At 35.7% G+C, this 16,401-nt stretch overlaps 1 long non-coding RNA gene across 3 annotated transcripts in view; it reads right to left on the bottom strand.

Annotated features, from left to right (window-relative positions):
* Nucleotides 1-4,455: 4,455 nt before the first annotated feature.
* LOC119871553 overlaps nt 4,456-16,401 on the bottom strand; it is a 32,280-nt gene continuing 20,334 nt past the window's right edge. For 2 of the 3 annotated variants that reach the window (XR_005358524.1, XR_005358525.1), the window contains exon 5: nt 11,951-12,522. This is a non-coding gene — a long non-coding RNA (uncharacterized LOC119871553). Of the gene's footprint in view, nt 6,530-11,950; nt 12,523-16,401 lie in introns of those variants that run through there. The other variant, XR_005358526.1, reaches the window with a different exon arrangement.

The raw sequence follows: 16,401 nt of genomic DNA, 5'->3' as shown, positions 1-16,401 counted from the left end.
AAAGGGGCTATACCAGTTTGCATTCCCTCCAACAGTGTAAGAGGGTTCCCCTTTGCCTGCATCCTCAATCTCTGAATGATATACAGGAGCATTAAGTGATGGTTACACTTATAGCTGGAAGAAGCTCTTCCCCCACATTTGGGCTGTATTGTGCTCTGTATCTCATTGTATTATTTCCTTGCAAATCAAACATTGTGTGGCATTTATATTAATTAAATTTGGTTAAGCCAAATACTCCCTCATTCAGCTATCAGGATAACTCTGTTTCATACACCTAGTTTTCTTGGGTAGTTTATGACAGATGTTAATTTGACACTAAGTGGTAAATTTAGGTACATCTTAGGTACTGAATAATAGAGTCATAAGATGCAAATAAAAATATAGATTAAACAAATTATGTGCTTAATCAGGATAATTCCATGGGTTTGCTGTGGAAATAGAAATGTAATATTATCATTCTAGCTTCTATATCTGTGCTAGATCTACTGTGCCCATTGTATCTGATTCAAAGATAAAGTTAAATTCCATTTATATGCTTAATATATCTAATATAAGTATTCATTCTTAAAGTAATGTATTCTATAAAAGTCTATACTTCATATAACAAAATTAATAATTTTAATATCCATTCTTTGCTTAATAGTTTTCCTAGTTTTAATTTTTTAAAAAGGGTATTTCAAAGGTTAGAAATAAAAAGAAAAAAACACTCAACCCTCAAATGGAAGATTACATGGCACAACATTAAACACAACAGAAAGAAGGCAGTAGGAGTTGGTATCTTTTAGATTCTGTGTGCCAAGCAGATAATCTTTATTCAAATGTCAGTTACAAAATCAGTGAGCCTCATAAACTGTGACTAGATAAGACTAGACAGACACCAAACTTGCCCTAGCAAGGTGAAGGGCATCTAATTTATAATAACACTTGACTTTTCTGAAGTTTAATCTTCTTTCAACCTCAACAGAGCTTCCATGCAGAAGTAAAGGAAAATAACCTTCTTGACGTGGAAAGGATTGTCTCTAGCCATTATCAAGCAGATAGCATTTTATTCCTATTTAACAAACAACATTTCCATACTGGATTAAATAATATCTTCGCAAAATTCATGTCCACCCAAAAATCTATGAAGATGGCCTTATTTGGAAATAGGATCTTTGCAGATGTAATCAAGTTAAGATGAGATCATATAGGATTAAGGTGGGCCCTACTCCATATGATTGGTGTCTTTATAAGAAGAGAGAAGTTTGGACCCAAGGATACGGACAAAGAAAGACCATCGCCTGATGGAGGCAGATATTTGAGTGCTAAGAATCCAGCAATCACCAGCAGCTACAAGAGAAGCATGAGATTCTCCTCTAAACTCCCAACAAGAAACCAACATTGCTGACACTTTGATTCGAACTTCTGGCCTCCTGACCTGAGAGAAAATAAATTTCTATTGTCTTCAGTCCCCTAGTTTGTGTTAATGTTACATCAGCCCCAGGAAACCAATTGCTTGGTTGCTTAGTTACCTGCCTTCCCATCCCAAGGTTAATTAAAGCAGTTAATGAAAAGTGATATGAATGTATATTTTGAAATAGCCCTTAATTCTCAAAATGGTTTAACAGTTGTACTAGTTCAAGACAAATGGGAGTTCTCTTTTTGGCTGGTGGGACCCCATCAATATCTATGCACAAGTTGATTGACAGAAAAATCAGAACAATCAGAGTGAATGTATGTGGGGATAAAGGAGAGGTGGACAATGCAAGAGAATGACATGGCAACTCTCCCCAAACTCCTGGCCTGCTAGCTGGTTCATCAGCACTTGTGGAGGGACGGGTTTAAAAGCAGAACCCAAATCCCCTGTTTTCATGAGCAATTGCCTGAGACATTGGTGTTTCTAGGATCAATGAACCAAGTAGAAATCAAGATGAAGGAAAGTTTTTTCTTCCACGTTTTATTGTGCAGCTCTTGTACTTGGTCTCTTGTCATGAGGACAACATAGGTGAATTAACATATATTAGAACAGTGCTTAGAACTGGTCTGACATCAGTAACAATTAGAAAAGAGAACATAAGCAGACCTATTTCCAAGTACATGGAAGACTCCCCTAGGGATACTCCAAAATAACAGAAGGATTGCTGGGAAGTAGCAATATGGATATTCTTCTTATGTCTCTAAGAAGAGACAATAACCCAGAGGAATTTGTGTTATTAATTAATATTCACTAATTTAATACATATGTGTTGAATGCCTTCTAAATATATAAACTCACTGAAGGGAGAGATCATGTTTAGCCATGCTACCCCAGTGCAAAAGCAGGCACTGAGCTGTGACTGAGTAGCTGGATGTACCATGTATTGCAACTGAGAAAGGAATACAGGGAAGAAGACAAGACATCACTGCCCTGTATGACAGCAGAGCCAATAGGTGTCAGGTTAAAATGATAAACTTGATCCACATTAACAATTTTTAAATAAAGTTTAAAATTTTTCCCAGTGTGACTAAAATAAATCGTTCTGTGGGGTACTGGAGTGGCTCAGTCAATTTAACATCTGACCTTGGCTCAGGTCATGATCTCAGGGTCCTGGGATCGAGCCCTCACACCATTCTCTCCACTAAACGGACAAGTCTGCTTGTCGCTCTCCCTCTAAACCCCCTACCCTTTGCTTGTGCTCTCTCTTTCTGTCTCTCAAATAAATAAATGAAATCTTTAAAGTAAAATAAAGAGTTCTGCTATAATTATCTGGAAAATTAATTGACGTGGAATAGTTCATTTCTCCTGAACTCTCAGATAAATCAAATGAGAATGAAATTAGGAAAAGCAACCGAAAATTAGTCATTTCAAGCAACTGCTCTAAAATGAATGCATTTCCTTTGAAAACTCTCAGAACATAAATCCCTAACCATTGAAGTAGGTTTTACTAAATTCGGGCAAAGCATTTTTTACTCTTACAGCTCTCTTTGAAGATAGAAATACATTGTAGCATACCCAGTCACAACTTCTTGTTGGAGTCAACTGGAATTTATTTCTTCCTGTAACTTACAGCAGAAGTAGGCTGATTTTTCAAGCAGCATTATTAAAAATGTTACTTTGAAAAAAATCAAATAGTCTCTTCTGATCTTCTGCAGACAGAAAGAGTTAGAAAAACATCACCTATTGTACTATCCCTTGGGCTTTTGACTGAACTCCAAATATTTTGGCAACCTTTCTCTGGTCTCCTTACCCTGTAAGTACTTAATGTTGCCAGTTTCCTGTAATGTAAATGCATTACTAGAACAACATGACAGCTCTGTGTACAAAACATTTTGCCAGGGCGTGCAAGATGGGAGCAAAACCCTTGGAACAAGAGTTTTAATAGAGTTTTAATGATAAATAGAAAGGGACTGAATCTCTCAACTCCCATATCAATTAATAATAAATTTCTTTGCAGACTTACTGAAAAAAGAGAGTTGGGTTCTAAGGTTCAGGAAGGGCATGCCCAGTGCCAATCCTTATCTTAAAGAAGGGAGGAAGTCCATTGCCCTGTGGAGGAAATGGTTCCATTGTCCATTTTAAAATGGCAATGTAATCTTAGTAAAAATATATGTTGTTATACTGTAGCGTGTGGCATGTAATAGCTCACCATGACACTGCTCAGAATTCGGAGGGATCATCTAATAGTTTTAGAGTGAAAAATCATAATTGTAAACAAACAATAGAAAGGAAATTTAATAAACATTTAGCATAGATGCCTAGTTAAAATACTTAATACATATTAGTTCCTTTCTCTGCTTCTTACTTCTCCTTACTGTTTGTTAAACTTACAAAGTGAGTATTTACTTCTAAGATTTTTAAAAATTTTATTCTCTTTTCTACCTGAGTTGGTGAAAGGAGCACACTTATAATTAATGCCTGATAATTATTCTGGATGAACTTGCTTAGTAGTGGGACACTTAGATAATGTCATAAGTAATAGAGCCGAGACTATAGTTCAGTGGGAACACAAAGGAGGACATAGCTATGAACCTTTAAGATTAGATTGCTATCTTTTGTAGGAATGAATCTTTTAACATGTATTATCTCTCACAGATATTCAATTAGTTAAAAAAAAAAAACCCAAAACACCCCAACTGATCTCTCCTTCTTGTTCTTTCCCCAAGTGAGTTCATTATCTTTTGCTGGTTTCCATTAATTTTTCTGACTACTATGTAAATAGAGCTTTTAAATAAATTATCCTCAATTACCATCCTATCAGGACATTGATACATCTGTCATTTTTCCCCCTCCTTTTGTTCAAATATATTTCAGGAAGTAGGAGAGAGATGACCATATAACAATCTAGATAGTGTATATTAAGATAGCGTATATTGGGATCCCTGGGTGGCTCAGCGGTTTGGCGCCTGCCTTTGGCCCAGGGCGCGATCCTGGAGATCCGGGATCGAATCCCACATCAGGCTCCCGGTGCATGGAGCCTGCTTCTCTCTCTGCCTCTCTCTCTCTCTCGCTCTCGCTCTCTCTCTGTGACTATCATAAATGAATAAAAAATTAAAAAAAAAGATAGCATATATTATATGTATTACAGTAATAGGGGCTGACAGTGGTCAACATTCACCATTGATAAGATACAAAGAGTGAAGTGGGGAACAGAAAAATGTGATTTTTAATTCAAGTTTAACTTAAATTCCAATACTTAAATAGAGAAGTACAATATGACCACACTTTATTTCCATATTTTCCCACAAAAATGGGAGGGATGACAGGTTGAACTTGCTTTCCTCTTTGCTTCCCATTAATGAATCACTTTTATTTCTATCATCTCTTTGGCCATGCTTCGTGGTTTAGATGGAAGGGTAATGCTGGCTATGACTAAACATAGCATATTATGGGGAAAAAAAAAAAAAGCACAGGTTAAGTCAAGGATGCCTTTGGCCCTTGGAAAAAGAAAAACATGGGAAATGGAAAAGTGAAGACAGTGCCATGTAAATCTCACATCTGTCCCTGAGGCATGCTGTCTTTCTAGAATGAACATTCAGAATGCTCCAAAAAGCCTGCCAGGATTTATCTATCTGATGATTGCTATCCACTTCCACTGCTTCACATGGGGATCAACAATATAAGAAGAGAAGAAAAGAAAGAGGCCTTCTTTGTCATTGTGAAATTTGGGGCAGGAAAGTGAGTGACCCTTAGGCAATTAAGTGCTGTATTTCACTCCTTATTTCAATTGAAGAATGAATCTACTTCAATAATCATTATAATGTTCAGCAATGATTGAGGAATTATACTATGTGCCAGGAGCTAGACCAACTACTTAAAATAAATATATCACCTCATTAATCACAACAGCTCCATTTATGTAATAATAACCCTTTCTACATGAGGTTCTTGAAGCAGTATTTAATCATATTATATGAAGTTAAAATGGGAATGTAGAGAACTCAGGATTTAAGTTCCAGCCACCTTAATCCCTGGGCTAACCTGGGCTCCATATGGAGTATTACTCCCAAGAGGTAAGGGGACTTGCAAGAATAGTTGACCAGTTGGAGGATAAAGTCCATTAGAATTTATGGAAATTACCATGGTCTTTTTTTTTTTAAGATTTTATTTATTTATTCATGAAAGACACAGAGAGAAGGCAGAGACATGGGCAGAGGGAGAAGCAGACTCCTTGCAGGGAGCCCAATATGGGATTCTATGTGGGATTCTATGTGGGATCGATCCAGGAACTCTGGTATCATGCCCTGAACTGAAGGCAGACCTCAACCTCTGAGCCACCCAGGTGTCCCTCCATGGTCTATTTTAGTGAAAGGACTGAAATTTGTTTATATTTGAGTGATAATGCATATATGACTTAGAGTCTAGTTATTAGAAAAAGTATTGGCTAAAATATTATCATTAAATGTATTGCTCCACATTCTCGCACAACCCATACAAAACTAACTGGGTAGCCACAAAATTAATCTAACAGTAAATTTTTTTTTATTTTAAGATTTTAACTGCTGGAAGATTAATCTTTTCCTAACTACATGAACAATAGCTCCATCCTCTCACTCAGAAGAATAATGGATCATCACATTGACTTTTTTCCCATTCAGAAACTAGAGAAATTTACCCTGCCTAAGAATCTGACCTGACCCAAAATATAAAGTGAGTTTAATTTGAAAGCTTCTTATCTATCTGAAGAAAGAAAGATGACCACTGTTTTAGCTTGCAATCCCCAGAAGCAGATCCCAAGACAAGGATTCAAGAATAAGATATCATTTGGTTGGGGATCCCAGTAAGCACTATTAAGGAAGGAGGACATAAGATGGTAGGAAAGTGAGATCCCCCACTGAGGCTTCCCTCCAGAAGTTAAATTCACTAAGGAATTTGGAAAGAACACTTCTCAAAGTAATCCATCCAAGATCAGGTATTTCTTTACCAAATCATTGTCAGTCAGGATAAAAAATCTTCCTGCAGAGAATCATTCGAGTTTACAGAATGCAGCTTTTGGTCTCAGCTACAGTCATCAAAGTTAGAAGTCATTGGAATTGTCTGTTGCTTACATAGTGATAGGTTCATGAGCAGAATCTGAAAACAGGAGAATAAACAAAGGAAAACTTTTACTCCAGCACATTGTATAATCAAGTCTAGGAGCAAATGTACTAATTATGTTGTAGTTAGTAAAATATTTCTCTACTTCAGTAAGAATTTATACTATAGTCTTTCTAAGAATTAATGGTTAGCCTAGGAAGATGTTTGTAGAGGTGTATTTTTGATCCATTTAGATTATCAGGAAAAATGAGACATGCTTGCCACAGGTTTTGCTGTGGTATATATATCCCATTCTGTAATTCATCCATCCTCATCCCCCAACTCCTCAGTCTTTCTGAGATGAATAACTCAGTATTTGGGCTCTTATACTAATGGATTATAAGATCCACAGGTTTCCTGAGGGTAGGAAGTGAATGGTTTCAGACTTATACCAACCTGTGTAAATAGGGAATGGGGCTGTCATCAAGGAAAATTTGAAGGAGGGATCCTTAGAGAAGAGGGGAGGATCTAAATATAGTGGCACAACCAAGAATTGGGTTATAAGTATCAGATAACTCCCCATGAAGTGCTTAATATTTTTGTGTTTTTCCTTGGATCATGAAAGAGCCCTGTTTGGCATTAAGTCTTAAATGCCTCTGATCTTCACTGCAATTTTTTTTATTGACCTGCAATCTTTCAGTAAAGGTTGATAAATACCAGATAGACTTCTGTGGCAATGATGGGAAGTATATCCTCTCCTGTATTTATTCATCACTGAATAATGGCAAAGAGATAGCCATATCTACTTATGTATGGATGGGAGATTTTAGTCCAAGAATTTCAGGGTAGGACTATCAGCAAAAGAAAGGATAGGCAGTTCATTGGAGACCTGGGACCAAGGGGAGGAATATGTAATAGGATAAGTGACTCATTGTAGATATGAAACAGTTTCCTAAATATTCCAGAGAAGGGAATGCGAGTGTTTGATACTTGCCTTATAATTAGCAACTAAGAACAGCTGTAAATAACAGTCATGACCAACTCTAGATTCAGTAATGATGCTGCCCTGATAGCTACACTTATTATTGTCTTCATTGCTAAGCTTCATGGGAGCTCAATTAGAGCTCAGGAAACTCTAGTAATGAGTTAAATTTAGCATACAAATGTAAACTTTAAGAATCTTTACTCCCTTAGTACTTAACTTAGTAAATATCCCTTACATATGCATAAAATTAATTCCTGTGGAACTGTGTGCCATTTTCCTGTATAATCTCGAGAAAACATTAGCTTTATATATGATCACTTCTCAAATAGGCAGTAACCCAGGAGGCATGACCAGATTTTGACAAAAACTGTTGTAACTTAGGAATCAGTTATTATGACCAATATCTTCTAAAACATGAAAAAGAACCATAACATGGGAAGTAGTATGAGAAGATAAATGCATTAAAGAATTAACATATTTGGAAACCATGGATACTGAGAAATACATATGTAATAATATAAGATAGGAGAAATAAATATAATCAATGGGAGTATGAATTGTAACTGAATAGTGCATAGAATCTCACAGTGGAATCCTTTGGGCAAAATAAAAATAGGAATATACCAAGGAAGGATGAAACTTATTCCAAAGAATCATATCTTTTAGAAATAAAGATGGAATAGCATTATATGTCAAGAAGATGTAATTTAAAATAGCTTTGTTACCTTTTCTGTTTATTAAGTAATACGCAGTTGTTAAAAAAACCCAAACATTCGAGAATTAGGAAGAATAAAAGTACCACTAATGTCACCATCACATATTTATGTATTCTAGAAGACATATTTATATGTACATTCACATAAACCTCCATATTGAAGAAAAAAATGACAGAAAGTGTTTGCCTAAAGACAAATACAGGACAACATGGGGATCTTGTTAGAGGTGACTAACTGGCTGCTTAGATGGAGAAACTGGACATTAGGGCTGACAGTTCACAAGCTAGAAGAGGCAGGGTAGACTAGTAATGGAAATAGTCACAAGAGTTAATTATAGAAATTTTAACAATGACAATGAGAGCTACTATTTATTATGGGCTAACGTTATGCCAGGTACTCTACATGAATTATCTAATACCACAGAACAGTGAACTGGATACTATTTCCTTCAGTTTACAGATGATACTAGATAATTTGCCTCTGTATGCATAGCATGCAAATTACATTAGTGGTCAAGGACTTAAACTCCCAGACATGTGCTAGAAGTTTCCTTCAGGACGGCACATGAAATACTCAGGAGACTGCTGACCGTGTCATGACCCTTATAGCTGGGGAAATCATCCAGGACCCCCTTTGGCCATCAGGATAGAATTTGTTGTTGAAGTGATGGAAGAAATATTGAACCTGGGGGAACAGGGCATTTCTACACCGCTCTTGTCTCCACTATAGCAGCTTCTCCACCACACCTACTCCTCTGGGTTATGATCATCTTACATCTTATTCTGAGATGGAGAAATATCAGGTTGCTCCCATGGACTGCACTGTAGCCCTGGGAAGCTTGGGAAGCAAGCATCTGACCTGTCTGGCTATTAGGGTAGAGGCCGTCTGTGCTGCTCACCACGGCACAGAGTAGAGGACTCCACAAACACCAGAAGGAGGTCAGGTCCCGGGATGCCACGACACAACAAATATCCAGCAAACAGAGGGAGGGAGAAGACTATCTCATTAGAGGAATTTGCCATAGTGGAAGGAAATACTGAGAGGAGAAACATTTAAAAGAGAAAAGAAAGAAAAGTCTGCTATGTGTTAACTTTTCCTCTTGTACTTCCTTTTGTTTTCACTACCTTTATATTTTTTTCAAGAATTGATAATATAGTCATTTATTTTTCACACATTTTTTCTCTAGTCAACACATTTTAAATTTGTAAGTCAGAAACTACCTGCACCTCTTAAAAATATTCTTTTTTCCTATCCCTTTATAAGCAGTGTTTTTTGAAATGTCCTTTAGGTGTCCTGAGGAGATAACTTCAAGAGATGAGAGAGCTCTAGGCCATTTTATTTGTTTCATTTAATTATTTAAAATTTTTTAAAGCTATACTGAGGTATAATTGACAAATACAATTGTAAGATACTTTAAGTTGCATCATGGTGGTTTGATACACATCTATTCCCTCACACATTATCTTGTTCTGTTTTGTGGGAGGAGAGTGGCAAGAACATTTAGGTTCTACCCTCTTAGAAAATGTTATTTATATGATAGTTCCATTATTAAGTTTATTCACATTACTCAATTAGGTGGCAACTCTTTAGAAGCAATAAAAGGCTATTTGCTTGATAGTAAGCTATTCTGTTGCTTTAAGGGTGCATATAGGAAATAAGTAGTTAGTTAAAAGGATTTAAATTCTATTGGGTCTTTGCAAACAAGAGACAATACCAGAGTGCACCTTTGAACTTCAAAGCTTTCAAAATGGGGCAGGGTCAGAAGAGTTTAAATGGGAAAAGAGGGAGGAACATGGAGACTGAGTGTATTTGTTTTTGGAGGGTGAGGATACAGATGAAACTCTGCAAGGAAGCTAATTTTTTTCTAACAGCAAACCAGAGAAATAGGCCATTCGTCCTCCCATCAGGTCATCATATCAGAGGTATGATTTCCTGATGGTTTTGTAGGGAGTGAGTTACAAATTTGGTTTTAAAACCTATCTTCAACTTGTTCGAGTGTCAAGAGCTCTTCCTAGATCTTGTATTTTCAGCTCTTATTATAGCTATTAATGCATCTAAAAGTCACAAACATTTTAATTAAACAGTTAATATTTTACTTAAGATATTTAATTGTTTTGAGGTAAAGTAAAAAAAACAAAAACACATATCTCATGGAAGATTTAACACATTCCTGAAAGCAGAAACTCAAACCACTGTTTGTTCCTTCTCTAGTCATAGCAATATAGTTTTTCTCTTCATTTGCCATAAACATCTACCATGCTGTCAAACAATTTTATACAGAAGTGCCAGTTGAAAGAATAGGCATATAATGAAATGCCTTTACACTAGAAAATATCCTTTTCAATAGAATTGGTTCTGTTCAGGTCTTTTTTATACTGCTGAATTATCTAGTTTTTGTTGTTGGTGGTGGTGGTTTTCTCTTTCAGATAACAGAGCACTAATGCAGCTGTGGACCATTCTACTCTAAAAACTCTTGATTTGGGTGCCCTGCTGGGCAGAAATCACCTTCTATAAAACTATCATACATTTACAGTTTGCCTGATTGGTGTCATACACTTTATGTATATCACTTAATCTCTATAGAAAATACCCTTAGTGACAGCAGAACAGAATGTCGTGCTTCTTGCTACACCTTTTCTTCCTGGTTGTTCTAGCACAAGCCTTACTTTATCAACATTATCAAGAATTTTTAGGATTTCAGCACTAGATATCTATTGAAAGAATATAAAAGTATGCATTGAATTGTATGTTTCTTTTATCATATTCACAAATAACATATCCCCTTGAAATGTGACCATTTACATTGAATCAAAAATTACATTCTCATTTTCCTCTGTTCTTGCTCTATGAGGCTGAACTTGACTTGTGGGATAATAGACTAGCATCATTTGTTGGTGAAGTTCAAGCTCATTGGTAAGATATTTTTTGCTATTTATTTCAATATTAGTTGCAGTTTTTCGTGGCACCAGTAGTTCAGGGACAACTGAAAGCACTATGCATATTTCAGTCATCTAAGGTAAATTCCAATTCATTGCTAAAACAGGCATGTTAATGCAGGAGGTCAAATCGTATAACATAAATGAGTGCCCAATAAATACTAGCCATATAGTTTGGTAATGATGATGATACAGATGTTGGTTAACTATAAAAAGTTAAAAATTTTGCATTGCAACTAAATACAAGTTTCAAAAAAGGTAAAACTCTAGTCTTCCCTTTATCTCAGGCTATTTTAGGAAATAAAACAGAGGGGAATATTTTTATTTGGAAAGTCTAACTTCGAGGTAAGAATCAAAAGGAAATGTAATTTGATTTAGAAACAAGCCAAAGCAAAACCAAATGAAGAAAAAAACATATATATAATAGAATACAAAAATGTCAACACTGCCTAGAGACACACGGTGAAAACATTTTTGAGGACAAAAATCCACTGGCTCAGCTTCTTTTTGTTGTGCCCAAGATCGCGAATCCGAGAAACCACCAAGGAGCCGACACCGATGCAAACACACGAGGGTTTATTACAAGCTCGAGCTTGGGTCCGAGTATACCCGACACAGCGGAGCAGGGGCTTGGACCCCCGAGGTGGGTTCCAGCTTAGTTTTAAGGGCTGGTCTAGGGGACCTCCAGAAAGGGTGGAGCAATTCCTCAAATTCTGTTTACATTTTGATATGGGGCCTTCAAGGGCATTGAGCTCTGTTCTCATTCTAATAGGGGCTTCCTGCCCTTAGCTTGGGCTCTGTTTTTATTCTAATATGAGACTTTCTAGGACGTTAAACTGTAAGCTGTTTTCTTCCTGTAACTGACAAGTTCAGTTCTTATTCACAGGGGCCTGGGATGGCTGTACTTGTGATAACCCTGAACTTAAAGTGGAATGGCCTTAATTTTCTCGGCCTCCACATTTTATCAATGGCTTTTGCCAGAAACTTGCTCATTGGCATCTCTAAATATCTATAGATGTATTTATTTTACTCTTTATATCTCCCTTAGCTGCTGATTTACATGCACATCATCTTTCTATCTATGTCATACTAAAAAGGACAAGATGAATGTCATGGTCAATATTGAGTATCAAGTTATCTAATCTAGTGCAGGGAGTGCAGGAATAACCTATTGGATGTCTTATTTATCTCAAGTCATAACATTTACATTAATATAATCTACTTTCTTGTTTCAGAACTTTACTGTAAGTGGAAGAACATTTTAAAATTCTCTTTCTAAAAATATTGAAATTTCAAACTGTCGAGAAGGAAGTTATTTGTTTTTAATTGCACAGAACTTTATAGAGAGTCTTCTCCAATATGCCACCCGGAATGTTTCTTCTGGAATGACTTTTCTTCCTTCGCATTTCCTTTCTTTGAAAAAAATGAAACAAAACAAAAAACAGCTTGATTTTGCTTCCCAATTTATGACAAACTTTTTATATGATATTGAGCAAGCCATTTTGGTTTTGTTTTATTCCTTAAATAGCAAATGACTTGTAAAGATAAAATGAAAATTTAAAAACAAAAACAAAACGAAAAAACTTTTAAAAGCAAAATAACATTATTCTATAATTTTATAATAAATATTATACATCTAAAATCCAAAAGAATTTCCTCAAGTATTTTTAGTGTCCCATCTCTCATGGTAAATTAATGCTCAAAACATAATTATATATATATATATATATATATATATATATATATATATATATATATGGCATCAATGTTTTTAAGCTACTTTTGGCTATGGACTGATCCATTTGGGTAGACTATCAGGAAGTTTCCAGATGGTCTTTATCACTTTACTACTGGTAGAAACTGGTGCTGGTGGAGAAATTTGACATGAAAAGTTAAGAGAATTCTGTATCACTGAAGTTGGAGGGCTGGCTTTCATTCTTGACTCTTGTCTGCAATTATGTCATTGTGACCAAGTTAAATCTTCTCTGGATCTCTGTTTCCTCATCTATTAAGTAAAAGATTTGACTTCATGATTTCTAGGATCCATCCAAGTTTTTCTCTCTTCCATCCCTTCACTGACAATTTAGATATATTCTCAGTCAAGATTCAGTAACAAATATATGAGGAAACAAGAATAAAATATTGTTTCAAATTTTTGGTTTTAGTTTTAGTTCTTATATATTTGAATTCTTGCCACATTTTTTCAAATGTTCATAATGCGGGCAGCCCAGGCAGCTCAGCGGTTTGGCGCCTGCTTTCAGCCCAGGGCGTGATCCTGGAGACCCGGGATCGAGTCCCATATCAGGCTCCCTGCTTGGAGCCTGTGTCTCCCTCTGCCTGTGTCTCTGCCTCTCTCTCTCTCTCCCTTTCTGTGTCTCTCATGAATAAATAAATAAAATCTTTTTTTAAAAAAAAATGTTCATAATGCTTTAAACAAGCTGGAAAACAATGTCTCTCATTAGCAGGATGAATAAAATTATGACATAGTCATATCACATGTATGACTACATAGCTACATACAACATAGGTGAATCTTAGAATACTCAATGAATAGAATAGAACATAAAAGAATACTTATGGCTTTATTCCTTTTGTGGAAATTTTCAAACCAGGAAAAACTAAACTCTATTGTTTAGGAGTGCTTATATAGATTACAAAACTATCTCTTTTAAAGGAAAGGAAGCTATTATTCCAAACATCATGAAAGTGTAGAAAATTGTTTTCCACTAAAACTTTTGATTTAGTTTGCATGGTATCTGTGGATTATGTTCACACCTTAGACAATGTTGTTTATTTTATTGAGGACACTGTGCTGCTTCACCTAAGGATATACCAAATTGATTTGGTACCTAAGTAAATGAAACCTAAAGGAATAATATAATAATCAATATTAGCATAGCTACGTCTACTAGTAGGGACTACTACTAGTAGCTGTGTCCTTTCTTATAGGGAACAGACACTGCCATAGAAGTCTGTATTTTCCTAATTTTAATCTGATGATTTCATTTAGATGATATTAAAGTGTAAGTTATGTTTGATTAGATAAGGACAACTCAAAATAAATTTATGTTATCAAGATTTTAAGCATTGACTGATAAAACACATTGCAGTGAATTTGCCCACAAGATGTCGTATTACATATCAACCTCAATGTCATATTACATAATGTGAAAAGGGAATTTATAATTTAACCCCTCCCTTCCCCTCCCTTTTCTCTACAATATAAAGATAGGTATTAGAAAGTGCTGAGGAAAAAAGAAAGGCAGCTAAGAAATTACCCATGAGACACTTATAAATGGAGTCTAATTTGTAATTTTACAAAGTGATGACAAAATGTTCACCTTTCTCATGTTTTCATGACTTTAATAAAGCCATTAAATGATGGCCCAGATTTTACACTCTGATATCTTACCTGTCCAGGTAGATCGATATTCTTGCTCCGACTTCCTTAAAAATGAATGTTCTATACATCCCTTTCCATCAGGAACCTATTGTCTAAGACTATATGGTTTGTTAATTTGTACCAAGGCGTTAACAGATAAATAATTGTATGTCATTCCATTTTCCCAGGTGTATTTCTATTTAATTAATACTCAGACCAAAGTACACACCAATTTTGAGAATTCTAACCTCTGAGCTGGTTGGGAAGAGATATATTTTTACCAGAATGGGAGAAGATATTTTTTTGCTCTAATATCCAAAATTATCAGTGGATTTTTTTTACATAATTTCAATGTACATATTTTCATATATCCAAAGCATTACACTACCCAAAACTTTCTTCAGTGTTAATACCACCTGAGCTTTCATTTATTCAATAAAATTTTGTTTAGTTCATTTTTTTGCTGCAGTCCCTATGTTGGACACTAGAGACAAAGATTAATAGTCTTTATGATGAAGTATTTCACTGTGGAATTCACAAACTGCAGTGGATACAAAGTTGTACCAGTAGAGCAAAGTACTATAAGAGCATTGAAGGGGAGCACTAACAAATTGAGAGAGCTGGGAAATGAAGTAATCTGTAAAGGGCTTTCACTATGCCTACCTAGCTCCTAATATACGCCCCAGGCTGCAGTTCATACCATTTTCTCCTTGTCATTAATTTACTGAGTGGGTAAGGGCAAGGAACTTTTCACATTAGGCTTTAAGGGGATACACATATAAAATAAAGGAAATGGAAAAACCATCTATGATATTTCTATCACTTCTAATTTACAGCATTATAAGGTTTAAAGAGGAAGGATTACATGAAAAGTAATAACCTTTATTTTACTGAATATTAACCTGTGTATTATTTAAATATTTCTAAAGTCTCTAAACAGTATTCTAGATATTCCTATAAATGTCTCATGAACACATTTAGCTGCCTATTGTGTGGCATCTAACATTTCCTTCCCATTGGTATAATTTCCTATAGTCAGTCAGTTATGCTTCAGTAACAAACAAACCCTGAAATCTCAGTGTCTGCACACTTAAAAGTTTTCTTTTTGTTTATTTGTTTCAGATTTTTATTTAAATTCTAGTTACTTAATGTATAGTGTAGTATTGGTTTCAGGAATAGAAATTAGTGATTCATCACTTGCGTATAATACCCAGTGCTCATCACACAAGTGCCCTCGTTAATGCCTATCTTCCACTTAGCCCATCCCCCACCCAATTCCCTTCCAACAAACCATAAAAGTTCATTCTTACTCAGATTATGCCAAATTCTCTGAGGATCAGAAAACCATTCTGAGACAGCATGGAATTCTCCTCCAAGATGTAACTTGGAGTTCCAATCTAAAAAAGGTTCCACCATCTTATCATATTTCCAACTCAGTAAGTGACCTGAAGAATCATTAAGGCAAAGAAAGAAATTCTGGAAGGACTTGCATTGGTTCTTGAATGCCTTGGCCTAAAAGTAAACAGGTCATTTCTGCTCACAGAGCATTGACCAGAAGTAGTCAAATAGCCATATAGGCTCACTTAATTGTAATGAGACTAATAATGTGAGGAGCACATGGATATTTGGCAAGAAATTAACATCTCTGCCTCATTTTCCATGATCATTTCCATAGCCATTGCCTCCGTGGATTCTTTGTGGCCAACAAATGTCAGAGTGGTGCTTTATTTTCTGGACACTCAATGCATTAGAACCAGACAGTACTCTATCCTGCAGTGTGGAGCACCTTCCTGCCAGCTTTGTGCTACACATCCTTTTTGGCCACTTAAATAATGCTACTGGTGAACCAAACTCACAAAGCTTTTAATGGAAATGTTTTCACTTCCCGTTCATAAACTCACATATTATAA

This window comes from Canis lupus, chromosome 4, assembly GCF_011100685.1.
Source record: "Canis lupus familiaris isolate Mischka breed German Shepherd chromosome 4, alternate assembly UU_Cfam_GSD_1.0, whole genome shotgun sequence".
Lineage (NCBI taxonomy): Eukaryota > Metazoa > Chordata > Mammalia > Carnivora > Canidae > Canis > Canis lupus.
This window is presented reverse-complemented; position numbering and strand designations above follow the sequence as displayed.